We start from the raw sequence: 12467 nt of genomic DNA, 5'->3' as shown, positions 1-12467 counted from the left end.
CAGCCAATCTTTTTTTTCAGTGTACACACAAAAACCAAGAGTTCATGTAATCTCTAATATTACGTGATGTTACGTAATGAATACATATGGCACTCTTTGCAAAAGTGACACAAGTCAGAAATATAAAATTATTCAAGAGAGAGGAAAAAATTGCGTACTTTAAAATTTAAAAAATTTTAATTATAATATTTTAATTAATTACAGCAGTAGTTACATAAATAACTAGAGTTAATCAGAAATACTTGTTTCATGCTTTTAAATTTCAAGTAATGTATATATTAATTTTGTATAGTGTCATATAAACCCTCAAAAACTACTTCTATTTTAATTATGCCATTTTTCTCGTTTTCATTTCTTTTCTATTTTCAGCTTGAATTCAACTTGTACCATTTTTTTTTTTATCAAAGGTCGATATATTTAAAATACAATCCATATATGTATAAGTAATACAGAATTGGAAAAATTTCGACTTTTGTCACTTTTCTTGCAAGAATTAATAAAGATTGTGTCAACACATTTATTAAATAATAGGATAACAAACTCTACACTGTTAAATTCACAATGTAAAATTATACTCAATTTGAGTATAATTTATCTTTAATTATTGCTATAGATCTGCCATTTCTACTCATATGTCGTTAATTTGAAACTAAAACAATAGATTAAACAATTTAACTCAAGAAAATGTATTAAATTTGACTCAAATTTAGTTTATTACTTACTAAGTATACACGTTAATATGTGGACGTGGTTTACTTTAAAATTAACCACAGAAGTTAAAAATAACATTTTATTATTTGTTTTAACTTAAGGGATTGCTTACCATTGCTTCTTCTATATCTAACAGTGTAAATACCGATATACGCTAGTAGCACGTCATCATAAATTTTCGGATAGTCTTAACGACTTCGAGTCAGTCGCTAAACGCGGAAAAATGGCAAGTACCACCGCGCACGGCAAGTACATGAATAATAACCTCGTGACAACGACAGGGCGAGGTAGATTTCGAAAAAAAGCTGAAATCGCGATGTAAAATGCGTCGCTAAAAGATGGCACCTTTTATCATCGTAATGCCCCTCCTCCTTCAGGTAACGAGGTGAGTAAAGGCCGGGTAGGAGTTCGTCCAAGGTAGGTAGTGGAAAAGCGCCGGCCGACGACTTTAACATTCTCTTTCTTTCACGCACGTTTCGTGCGCTTGTATTATGCAGGTGCACCGAAGAAACGGTCTTCGTCATTCGCCTCGGCCTTTTTCCCTCGCAGACAGCTAGTACTGCGAGGATATACGCGTGACCACCAAGAAGATGAGGATTTAACGGTCTTCCTCGCGCCCTCACTCGCTCTCTTGAAAAATCGTAGAGCCATGACGGGCATGCACGCGAGTACGATGCGCTGCGGAAGGATATACCGCTCGTACGAGCCATGCTCCCGGACTTACTTTTCTCTCTCTTCCCTCTCTCTCTCTCTCTTTCCCTCTTCTCTCCCGTCTACCTACAAAATTTATCCGACGAGGTGGTACGACGGCGTGGTTTTGTCCACGAGGAATTTCGAATTATGACATCGGGCAAGCATTGTTCTCGACGCGGTGAACGTGCGGACGCGCCAAGAGATTGTGCGACGTCAACCGGATTGCTTTATCTCCAGCTCGTCTTCTGAGCGGCGCGGTTATTTGACGGAAAAAAAAAGGAGAATATTTTCACTCCCCGATGCAATCTGTCTGGGATCACATGGGATGAGTTTCCGAGTGTACGGAAACGCGAAACGCGATCTCCGAGAGTGACGAGCGTTCTCTCGTTCAAATCGCCGGATCCGCCCATATACTCGATTCCACTCGTGCGCGAACATTCGATATATCTCGTTCAGTACCCGGTCTGGTCATCCGACACGTTTTGACTCGATATTTCCGACGCTTGGTCTTAACCAACGAGTATCAAATTACAAGGTAGCCAATTAATGACACATCGTGTTTTCGCGGGCACACCGGTGCGCTACCACGTAGCGCTTAACTTTTGCGCGCGCGCGCGCGCGCGACTAATTTGCTTACCGCACTATTGCATATTCACGCGTTCCAACGTACTCTCGTGGAGAAGCGACGCGACAGGAACTTTTGAATTATGCCCCAGGCACGGAGAATGTCCGTTTAATTAATGAACGAAGGCGGGATGAGCGTGTCGACGGGTTCGGGCTGGTCGACGATGAAACGACTACTCGAGTAACATTGTCGAATCAGAGGTGCAACGTATCCATAAAAATGAGAAAAAGAAAGAAAAAGAAAGAAAGAAGAAAGAAAAAAGGGTGAGAGAGAGAGAGAGAGAGAGAGAGAGAGAGAGAGAGACGCGTCGTTACCCTCGAGAGAATACCAAGGGGTTGCATCGTTGCGAGGGATAAACAACCTCAGGTAAATACCGTTCCATTCGTAGCATCACCCTCTTGCTACGCTGCTACCACTTCAACTCCTTTGTCTTCTGCCAACACCTTCAACTACTGTGGATTATCACCGAATTTCGCACATTGTTATAAACGGAAATACAGAAATTTGTTTCATATAATAATTTATCTTCTTTATGTTGCCTGATTAATAGTCAGTAAAAAATTAGATTTTTTTATACAAAATCAAACTCTGATGAAAAAAAACGACGATAAAATCATTATAATTTTTTTTTCAAAGTATTATTGTAGCTAAAGTATAGAGAATTTAATTGCACTATGAAATTATTATCCAATAATTGAATCGAGGTCAAAAGAACGCGATAAAGTATTAATCTCAAAACACATAATACATGTGGCCTATTAAATCATACAAAATAATATTCCCATTTGATGCGGTGAATATTTGCAAAGTGAACGTGCTTTATATCACATACATGTTGCATTATTCAGAGACTTGTAGAACTAATGGAAAATATAATGGATTATATGCTATATAATCATTTAATAATAACAATACTAATAGCCGACTGATTTTTGCAAAAATAAGCATATTGGAAGAGCCGACAGTATCATCATAACACGAAACAAATAATGATCTTGTAATATGTATCTAAATTACAATTAAACTATTCGATGCTGTTCGTAAGAAAAATAATTTTAAATCCGCATCTGGAGTGTGCGAACATTACGGTGCACTGAGCGAATATAAAAGCGTTATAAAATCTGAGTTGCGGGAAGAACTCGCGATCACGAAAGCTCTTTGTATCCTCGAGTGGCACACACGGACGGAAGCGACCACGCTTCCAACAGGAAGCTCACTTGCTTATTTAGTCGCTAGGTGAAACATAGTTTCAACGTCCTCGTAGCCGGGAACATCCACCTGCTCCCACCTCCCAAGATTTACCGTCCACCTTGGTCAGGCGGAGAAACTACTTTCCTGATGTAATATTGCACCGCCACGAGCGCATATTCCCGTCCCGCTATACTGGCCCTGAACATGCTTTGAATAACAAAGTAATATACAAGTTCCGTTTGCTCTTCGTCGCCGAGGTAACGCGCTCAAACTTTAGCAATTACCACCACTTCATTAGTCGTTTTCCCTTCTCGTTTTCTCCATCGTCACACATATACGTATTTACCTGACTGACGCAGATTCCGAAATTGATCTTTAATCAATCGACATAGCGAGGCCGCCCGCGCCGTCTCGAAAATCTCGAAATACACCCGAATGATACACGAGCGAGACATCGTTGAGAATTGAATTCGTACGAATATATAGCACATAGGAATGATAGTTTGTCGTCCTCATAAATCAACCAAGAGAAAACTCGCGATGATCTTTCGCCCGGCTTTACAGGAACATGATTCGTCACTCTTGAGTAGACGACTTAACTTTTCCCATAGAAGTTCGATCGACCCTACTTAACGTGTTCAGTGATTCAATTCTTGGCGTATAATACACGCACGCTTCTCGTCTCCATCGTTCCGCCTCATTTTGCCGACATAACGTTCTACGTGAAAATCGGGATCATTCGTAGTTATCCTCAATATTAAACAAGATGAAAATCTAAGATTGAATATTTATACTGTTATACATTTTGTTAAATAATTTTTGCAATTTTTATTTTTTATGACAGATATAATACGTGAAACAATATTATGTTAATTGCGGCACGACAGTATTCAGAAATTTGTATAATTGATATAAAATTAATTGACATATTAATTTTCAAAAATAATAATGACAGAATAATTATAATTATATTTCAGATTTCTGAACAGAATAAGAATGCAAAAACATTGAAAAAAAAACTATTTTAATTTTCCCATTTAAAATGAAAAAGATTAAGGACACATAAACATTCCCAAGCAATGAAAAAAAAACATTCTCCATACAAAAATATTTAGTAACTTAAATTGCGACCAACTAGTGTGTTTGAAATGTTCATGTTCAGGTGACACTTCTAATTAAAGCACAGATTAATACTGGCCAGCGCTGAAATTAAAATTACGTGAATAAATGATGTCCTTCCAGTATGAGAACGTAAAGCTATCGTTATCCGACCAAATAACGTTCGCGCAAAAATATATAACAAACCGAAACACGTCCGATAATACCTCTCCCTCCCTCCCTTCCCCTCCCCGACAACAACAACGCGCAATTCAATGACGAACGCTGCAAATCGAGGAAAAAGAAATATTATCGAATGCGGAAATTAGAGTGTCGATGGCGTTTACGCAGAAAATAAATGATTCGCAGAGCACGCGCAAACGAGCCACCATTCCATTCCTAGATTAAAAACGCAGCCAATGCTTTATTATCCCCGTGAATCGACGAGAAACCGAGAAAAGAGAAAGCGACCGCCTTTAATGATTTCGCAAAGTACAGCTGGATCTTTATGGCGATAACGAGGATTGAATAATAAACAGATGAATGGGAGAAAATATCTATCGATAAATCGATTCGTAGATATATTAACACTTGACTAACGGGCTAGTTTTCACTCTACTAGACCTCGTCCCGTAGGCCCTGAAATATTTTCACCTCTTTCTTTTCACCCTGCTCTTGTCTCCACGTGTTCATTGATTTTTATTTCTTTACCACCTCTACGAAGTTCTGCTTTCGCTTCGCCAGTGAAGAATCGCCATCGTCTTCACATTCCGAGTCGTCGCACGTTCGGAATTAGCTGTTCGACTTGAGTGCACATTGGATCCATGGTCCGTAGGGCGAAGCAAAACGTAGGGGTGTCCGCGATCGAAACCCGGTCCTTTGAGTAGTCGGTATGTTCGACTCGAGCGCTCGCTCTTAGATAAAGCGGCGAATCTTAAATGCGACGCACGACGCGCGAAACTTGTCGCTCGCTCGCTATCTGTCACTCGACGTGACGTTTGACGTACTATCGAAAAATAAATTTACGACGACGTACGTGTCAGAAACGTAATGCACAGTGGGAGTACAAAAATACATCTTCCTATCTCCACTCATCGCGCTTTTAAATTGTTACATGATGTTAGTATTACATTTTAAGTAGAGAATATCACATATCAGCGCAAATGATTTTACAGAATTACGGGTACGAAACCGATTCTCGGGGGATTATTTAACGGTGCTTGCAGGTCGTTACTTCGTGGTTTCGTGACAATGGGCTCCGATGAAGACACCTATCGCAGAACGAGCCCTGAAAAGGTGAACGAATACCGCAGAGAGGTGTGAGAAGACCGATGCTATTCAGCGGTCTGGATGAAGGCCATCGGCCATAGCATTGGACAAAGTTCTAGACTCGAGTGTCACGACTTTTCACTGCAGGCTCTTTCTCACTGTCACATTGTACGGTGACACGATGTCTATATACCGAGGTGGAAAAAAAAACCGCATTATCGATTGAATTGCTAATTAACGACGATTCGGTTGGTTGAATATTATCTGGCATTATGATGGCCGGGGAACGTCCAACACATCGCATATCGCGATTTAATTTACGGCATTATGGCCTCGTTGTTTGTCTTCATATCGCATCCAAATTGCTTCGTGTTACGGTACAACCGAGTTCAACGCCAAAATAATGCGAAATAACGGAAATAATGGAAAATATAATAATAATAAAATGAACGAACGTGTCGAGGGAACCTCACTTTTCCAGGGATTAAAGCGCATTATTCGCCCACTCATCGAAATACGTCATATGGCTGCACGTACGTGTTAGTTTCAGCAATTAGTCGACGTAATCGCGAGGTCTACACGCTCGATCAATTATTTCACGGGCACGACACTAGCGTCGTTCGCTTTATGACTTTGTTAAGCGATCATTCGTCCGAAACGCGCACGCGTCCACGCTCGTGGCAACGGAAATAAAACAAAAATCCATTTAGCGGGCTAATGGACGATGTGAGCTATTAATGCAAATTCACTTTGACCAGATTTTAGGGTGTTGGGGTTGACGTTGGGTCGACACACGCGTACTAACACGCATGATTAAAGTTGTCGTGCGTGACATAAGCGGCAAAAGTATCGTCGTGAACGTTCAATATAAGCAAAACGGTCGCTTTGATATTTTTCATTAAAAACACGAAGATTGTTCTCTCCACCGAACATTATTAAACGTATTATTCTCGAGGAATTTTGAACGACATTTAATTACATATATGTCAAATTAAAAAAATGCAATATAACCTATGTTTGCGCGCACGATGTTTGCGTATAACACAGATGAGCATTAAAAACGAAGAATTGCTGGTGAAAAATAAAACGCGACTGATGGAACGTGTTCCGGAATCGTTTCACCGTAATTCACTGATAGATAGATTCCTGCATTCCCCTGACATCAAAACACGATCGATAAGCGATAATTACGCTCCGCGTAAGTTTACTGTCCAACGATACAATATAATACGCGTGCTTTCAATTTCGTCTCGTTCGTATTCCCAAGAGTGCCGGCTTGCTTTCTGAAGCTGCAACGTCGTTTCCTCTCCTCCACGTATAGCAATTAAGCGCGTCGCAATTGCGCCCGTGTCCGCACCGCAACCAATGGCACCCAAGCAATGTGCGTGTCCGGTACTTCGTACATTGTCCAACACGATCTGGAGTAGAGCACATGTGAACCAAGACCAAAGTGGAGAATTTCAAGGAGATCGAATTATCCGGTACTATATCCTGAAGGAGAAATGCAGTTGCGTACAATAACTTCGTTTATCTGGTTGTTTACCTCGGTTGCGCACTTCGAAATTTAGTCCACTTTTCATTAATCTTGTTGTTTAACAAATCACATCATTAAATACTAATAATTAATATTATTAAAATCATATTATTAGAATTAATAATAAAATAAATTAATAATTAATAAGAAATAGGTATATATTATTCGTAACAATATTTATTACTAACACTTGCATTTATTGTTTCATATTATTTCACACTTGCAGCATTTGGTCCAATTACAAACGTAATTAATTACCACACCCTGATAATTAACTAGAGAATTCCGATATTCATCAGAGAAGAAGTTTACATTCTGTACGCAACGAACGCCACGGTTATTTTCGCTGTCTGCAATCATTCGTTATACCTTGTTAAGTGTATAGATATAAGACTGAAGTGATTAACCTCATGGAACTACATGGACTACTCGAAGCTTTGCTTTATCCCGTGTAGCCATTAACCACAGCGAAATTGCGCCACCGCGTTGTTTTAGACCACCTCAGCTGAAGCTAATCAGCGTGCGTATACGACACACTGTGCCTAAACCTAACATTTCACGCAAGGTATACAGGTCCGCTTCTAAAGCGACCGTGAATAATCTCAAAGGGCTCGAATTATATATTACCTCTGTCTCTTCCAAGCAACAACTTGAAGACAAGACTCATGATTCATCGTAACTCCAAGAGATACAAGGGTGCAAGTCATGTCGGTTCTACGTCGGCGATCAATTAATGTCCGCAATAATCACGTTGGCGATAGTGTTCGATGATACTCGCGAATTTGCGAAGCAAATTACGCCACTACGTTATAGCGGGCACGTATAAAACCCATCAGATTCCATATAATTCGTCGGGATGGATGGAGATTAAACGTAAAACCGGAACAGACCGTGTCGTCTCCTGATCGTCCCCGGGGAAGAGTAAGTAACTAACGTAATCGACACTCTGCCTCCGCGATATACACCAAGGGTGATAATATTTATAGCGGATGACGATGCGTCGCGAGGGATATCGAGCAGATTATAGGCGTCTCATGTTCTTGCGTCCTTACTCTACTCTACTCTACTCAACTAAGTTATTATCTTTATATTTTCATGGATGATAACATTCAACATAAATTGTATAATGAAAAACTGATACTATCCGTTGAAATAACACGCTCTATCTCATAATATTGTTGATAATCTTTCACAACGATTATAGAAATGTGAAATATTAAATCATATTCTTGTGATATGTTTTTCTGTAAGACTAATATATGTGCGCAATTTATATATTTCATACGAACTCTGTTTTCGCGATATAATAATCCTTTTTTAACAATTTTACATGTATTTTATACATTTATATTCATATAATTGAGAAATTTATGTATTTTGTTCATGATAAAAATATTTTGTTAAATATAATTGGATTTCATATTACAGATTTTTTATTATAGGATGCTCATATTTTGGACATTCAATTTAATAATAACGTTAAAAGAACAGTAATAAAATAATTCTTGAATTACTTGTTAGTTTTTCCTCCTTTCATAATACGAGACGGGATAACAATCATTCATCGACGTCGGGATTTTCGGTATGAAACTTGAACGACAGGACGGTGTCGACGGTAAACGTTTCTAAGCGAGTTTCTAAGGAACGGTAATCTCCCATTATTGTCCCTCATGATAATGATATTACTGGCACACGCAGTGTGCCTCCCTTCCCGATTTCGCGAATCTTCCTTAACACCCTATTTCTTCCTGACCACCCCCTCTGCAGAAAACTCATTTCCTGAAGGTACTTTGAAGAGGGGGGAGGGGGTTTGGCGCGAACGAATAACGCAGTTTCGTCACGTAACGATTCCCCGCCTTGAAAAGCCAACAAACTTTAAGACGAACGGAACTGTCATCTCCACACCGGACATGACAAACTCCCGACCGTTCCTGTCTTGTATCCTCCCGTTCCTTTGTATTGTCGCGTCCTTTCGTAGCCCCGCGGCATTCCCTCATCACTGCGACTTCCCTTTACACGTCATGGTAAAGAAAGGTACATTATGAACAGGGTTTCCCTCATTTTATTCCCACATCCTGTGATTAAGTTGAATGTGCTTGCATATACATATAAATAGCATTATTTTATTGTTTCTTACGAAACTTGACGAAATGTATTTCAATATCTAAGATATTCAATTTCTTTTACCATACTGTCATAAGTCTACTAGATTTACACAACACGATCATTGTCTTCATTATACATTTTCCATGCATGAATATTTAGAATGCAATTTAGATATATTGATAAAAGATTAAGTACAATGTTTGCAACGATATTACTACGAGAATGACACTCGACGTTTCGCACGATTTCACCAGTTCAACGCGCCTCTCTCACTCTCTTTGCACGTTTAATAATTTACCGTGCGTAACCGATCACGTTTCTGCTGCAGCGAAGATGCGGAGGCTCGATCACCTGGTGTTCGCGCGATAGAATTAGATTCGTCAGAAATAAAAGAAATTGCGCAACACACGAAACTGTCATCTCCATTTCGTACGTGACAGGCTTCGCTTCTTTTCCGCCTTTCTAAACCACGCCAACCTCCCCGCGTCGTCCAATGTCTATCCTCCTCATCCCTGTCACCTTCACTCCGCGCTCGCTCGTCCCTCAAGACCGATCCGGCCATCGTGCTCGCGTTCTCTGACCCCACCTCGAAGCTCGCCATTTCTCTTTTATATTGTCTACTGTTCGCTCCTTGCATATTAAAGCGGTGTCACGCCGGTGAAACGGGAAAGTCTTGAGAAGGAAGAGGAGCGCGAGCTTGAGCGGTCGCGTGAGACGAGGAAGTAGAGGGCAGAGGACGCGCAGAAAAGAGGACTAGAGGGCTCATCGTAATAAAAGTGAAGCGAAAAAAGGAGAGAAACCAAGTATAGCGAGTGGGGTGAGTCGAAATAGAGTGGCAGAAGGGGGTAGGACGCCCGAAGGAGAAGGCTGGAGAGCTGCGAGCTCGTAACTTTTGTAATTGAGTTTAGTCATCCTGCCTTCTCTATGCTTTCTCCTTCACTTCTCTCTTTACTCTTCTCTCGCTCGATCTCTTTCGCTCGCTCATCGCACTGCCTCTCGTGACTTTTCCTCTTTCTATCTGACGGATCGTACACCGGAACCTCCATCACTGCGATGCCATCCGTTCGCCTACCTTCCACCCACTCGCCGTCCATCGAGAGCACCTTTCGAGTTTTTACCTCGACGCTCAGAGCTCGCAGGTAATATCGTCGAAGCGAAAACTGTTAGCGAAAATGCGATGACGCTGAGAGAACACGAGTTCGCGCGGGTTTTCTCAAACTGCTAGACGTACGTCGCAGAGATGCGATACGTTGGCTATTTGTATACAGCAAGCAAGACTACCAAAGTATCCCTCGGAAAGAGAGCGTATGAAATCTTACATTAAAGACTTTCGAGAAAAACGTTGACTTTTGAAGAAATCTCTGCAATTTTGTAATCAAAGTCTTATCGTACGACCGTCGCGATCTAATTTATTAAAAGCAGAATATAATCTTCAGTCAGTTAACAAATTTAATACACAGTAACTATAAACGTAAAATAAATAAATTCTAGACCTGTGTAAAACACTTATATTTTACATATTTATTTTTTAAATTAAAAATAGATGTTCTGTTGAGTTTTTACACAAAACTTTTAATTTACGCAGGCTAGTGCAAATATTTATACAATTCGCATGCAAGAAATTAAATTTTATATAACAAATAATATATTTTGTTTCAAATTCGATATTTGTTGAAACTCAAAATAATACTTCAAAACTCATAAAAATTTATCTTTAAAATTCATTAAAATTTAGGAACGATTTTTGTATTACTGTGTAAAAGCTTAATAATAAATTAATTATTACCTGTTATTCAATAAAACTGTTACATATATCATTGTTATATATAAAGATTATATGTCGTATATATAATATCACACTGATCAATTACAAATAGCATTCAATAGGATCATAAAATATAATTGTTGTGTTTCTAGGTTAAATTGAAAAACATATTCTACACATCGAGAGACTGTGAACCCTTCAGGGTATGAGCGCGAGGGGGCAGTTAATTAAATTAAATCAGTCGTGCGAGGTAATGGCGAATGCTGGACGCCGTCGGTGGCCTTTGTTCGTCCGTATTAAATGGTGCCAAGTGGAAATGGAAATCAATATTTTCTCCAAGCACGGTCACATGAGCGGTGTGATAATCCGCGATTTTCGCGCGGCGCATCCCTCGGTTGAAATCCGCGTGCGAGGAAATTTACGGAGATTTTTCAGCGCCGAAAGATTGGCTCGTACGTACCTGCGGTGTGACCCGGGACACGGGCTTGAATACGTGCTAGATACGCGAACAGGAGAGAGCGTGGAGAGAGGGCATACCGGTGGAGGATCTGGTATTCGTGGCGAGAAGAAGGCATTACTTCCTGGGAAGATAGTCGGTACCCGCGGGACCTCGTAAATCGTTGCGCCGGTCCGAGAAACTTCAAACCTAGAGCGGATACCTTCGACTCCCTGGCAATATCGAGTGCCAGAAGCGAGCTCGCGGATTCTTATACGAGCTGACACACTTCATATTTCACGTACGTAATATTTTTCACGCGGTCTACACGAGAAGCATTAAGTAAAACCGTTATTTCCTTCTACCACGCGCGACCGTGTCGCGCGCAATTTTGCGTCAACTGTCGAATGTCTCTGAAAGAATAAACATTCGATATTCGCACTTGCATTAAATTATTATTCAATTATCGTTATTACTGTTGCGGAAGGTGAGCGATTTAACGCGTCATTTTACGGACGCGGCCGTTAATATTTAATTATATTACAACATATCAATTCTCGTGAACGCCACGCGTTTTGTAATTAATTAAAATATTAACAAATGGCCGTCGGGGTGTCGTAATGAACCGCGAACTACGCCGCAATCGCAATTTCGTGGTGTCGTAAACTGCAGATATTTAAAAAATTCAATTGCAGAGGCAACTCGTATCGTTAAAGTGGAAACTACCCAGGACTTCTTTTATTTACTTTATTTGCTCGGCGGACCCGACCTGTACGACGATTACCGATATAAGTAATAAACGTGATTCTTAAAGACTAGAATAAATGTACCGTTGTAGATATATATAGGGGAACTGCGTATGGATAAATAAATAAATATATATATACACATATAAATGCTATTATATAAATATAGATATATGCTCTAGTCGGCGAATTTCGATCACGACAGTTTGTTCGATAAAAGCCGTTATTGTCACCGACATCACTCCTCTATTACCGGCTCACACGGAACACTCGAGTCTTGCTCGGTGGAAATT

The 12467-nt window shown here is 40.1% G+C and overlaps 1 protein-coding gene across 5 annotated transcripts in view; it reads right to left on the bottom strand.

Annotated features, from left to right (window-relative positions):
• The window catches only part of GluRIB (Glutamate receptor IB), a 226297-nt gene that overhangs the window by 143897 nt on the left and 69933 nt on the right, over nucleotides 1-12467 (bottom strand). The gene's annotated exons all lie outside the window — the stretch shown is intronic.

The sequence above is a fragment of the Mycetomoellerius zeteki genome, unplaced genomic scaffold (assembly GCF_001594055.1).
Source record: "Mycetomoellerius zeteki isolate Tzet28-1 unplaced genomic scaffold, Tzet1.0 scaffold122, whole genome shotgun sequence".
In the NCBI taxonomy this organism is placed as follows: domain Eukaryota; kingdom Metazoa; phylum Arthropoda; class Insecta; order Hymenoptera; family Formicidae; genus Mycetomoellerius; species Mycetomoellerius zeteki.
This window is presented reverse-complemented; position numbering and strand designations above follow the sequence as displayed.